Source organism: Poecilia reticulata, linkage group LG8 (genome assembly GCF_000633615.1).
Source record: "Poecilia reticulata strain Guanapo linkage group LG8, Guppy_female_1.0+MT, whole genome shotgun sequence".
Taxonomy (NCBI): domain Eukaryota; kingdom Metazoa; phylum Chordata; class Actinopteri; order Cyprinodontiformes; family Poeciliidae; genus Poecilia; species Poecilia reticulata.
Genome location: NC_024338.1, coordinates 27,852,310 through 27,854,453, shown reverse-complemented (window position 1 = coordinate 27,854,453; position 2,144 = coordinate 27,852,310). Strand labels below are relative to the sequence as shown.

The following is a 2,144-nucleotide window of genomic DNA, read 5'->3' as shown; positions in this document are numbered from 1 at the left end:
CTGCTGGTTTCTGCTGGTTGCTGCTGGTTTCTGCTGGTTGCTGCTGGTTGCTGCTGGTTGCTGCTGGTTTCTGCTGGTCGCTGCTGGTTTCTGCTGGTTGCTCAAACGCGGCTCGTGTTCCTGTAATTGTTGCCGGACCGGTCTGCCGGGTGGGAAGCCTTTACTTTGCCTTTATGACCTGGAGATGCCTGACAGGACGGACGCTGCAGCTGGTTAGTTTATTTAGCATCCGGACGAGAGAAAGAGAAACAAACGAGACGAGTTGCAGCGTCAGGCTTGTTCATTCCTGCTCTGATTGGCTGAAGGCCCGACATCATTAAAACAGGTGATAAAACTTCCTGTCAAGACTGGAAACGTTTTGTTGTTTTAACTTGATAAAAAAAGTTTTTCACACTGTCTGTGACTCAGTCATGAGTAATCTAATGCGCTATCGTTACCAATCCACTAACCAGATTAAAGTTTATTATATTGCTTATGTTGCTTTCCTGGTTTTACACAGGAAAAAGTGGTGGGATGAGAGAAATTCAGGTTTTCTATCTGGAAATTCATCTTTATTTAGAGTTTGTGCTGCTGAAGATGAAGATATCCAGGTTGGTTGTTCCCTCTGTGCTGCTGCTGAAACACCAGAGTGATTTCTGAACCTGTCTGAGGTGAAAGCCCCCTAGTGGCGAATCCAGGCACGATCAGTTGATCCCAGATTGGCCACCAGCTGATGCAGAGATCACAATTTATTAAACAAAATGACACAAACATTAAAAATATTAACTTTCTGCCTGTATTTTCATTTCTTATGTGAACTAATATAGATCAATATTTATTATAAACTAGTACAGCAGAGGTGCCCAAAGTGGGTCCTGCATGTTTTAGTCTCTCCCTGGTTTAACGCACCTGGATCAAATGAGGCTGTTACAGGACTTGGAGGAACATTGACCTGCTGAGAAGGTTGATGCTGCCACCAGGGAGAGAATAAAACATGCAGGATGCCTCCAGGACCCTGCTGGGCCCCCTGCTGTACTGGAAATGATTGTTCATGAAGTGAGGAATATTAGGGACCACCATCCTGAAAACAGAGCGTCTTCAGTCAGAGGCTTCCTAACTTTGCTGTAATACAGACCTCTACAGGAGATCCTTCCTGCCTACAGCCATCATCATCTACTATAACTGGATAATTTTTAATTAATATGAATTACAGCAACATTTAATTTCCCTTTGGGATCAGTAAAGTATTCCTGAATTGAACTCTTGTGGTAAATAGACTTATAACATCTGAATAGAGTCTTCATAATAATAATAATAATGAGAAAACGGACTTAAAGAAGTTAACTTTAAACATGGCTGCTGAATGTAACTATAATCCAACTTGGCTACTTCTAAAAGTAATCAGTGAGGCGGGTTGGTCGGAAATCGGGTTCGTTTTCTGGACTCTGTCCCAGTTCCTGACTGGTTCTTGTTTTTGGCGTGTCGTGATTCCAGCGGGTCCAGATGTTACGGATGAGCTGCATCTGTTAGCGGAGGGAGCAGTTCTGCTCCGGTCCGACCGGGCAGCAGCCGCAGGTGACGTGAGTTTGCGTTGAACGGCGCGTCGAGGCGCGCGATGCGTCAGCAGGCGGGACCAGGAACCAGGAACCAGTCAGCGCCGCGCCGCTCTGAGCAGGAACGGGTTTCATTTGCGTCCTTCCAGCAGCGGAGTCGCCCCTCAGAGAGAGCTGCTGTGTCTACAGACACATCTGGTTCTGAATCAGAGCCGCTGGGCTCGGGCCGCTGCTTACAGACAGGAGTCGGTACTGAACACAGACAGCCCAGAGATGATGGCCAGCATCAGCTGGGAAAACAGGGAGGCCCATTAAATGTCTCCACACTTTGTTCAAGAGATGCTAAATAGATTTACATTTTATACCAGAAGGATAATTATACACAGAAAACATTTAGAAGACTAGATATTAAGAAATGGCTCAAACTGATGGCTGCAACGTAATTTACCATAAAATCAATGTAAGTGAAGCATTTTTTACATTTATTTTTCACTTGATTAGACAAACTTTAAACCAGTAATTCATAAATTCTGTTTTTCGGGGAGTTTTAGGGTCCATTCCAGCCAGAACCCGACTCCAGTCCGCTTTAATCCGACTCCAGTCCGCTTTAAC

The 2,144-nt window shown here is 45.0% G+C and overlaps 1 pseudogene; it reads left to right on the top strand.

Moving 5' to 3' along the window:
• Window positions 1-1,499: 1,499 nt before the first annotated feature.
• Window positions 1,500-2,144, top strand: part of LOC103469500 (myosin phosphatase Rho-interacting protein-like) — a 20,078-nt pseudogene continuing 19,433 nt past the window's right edge.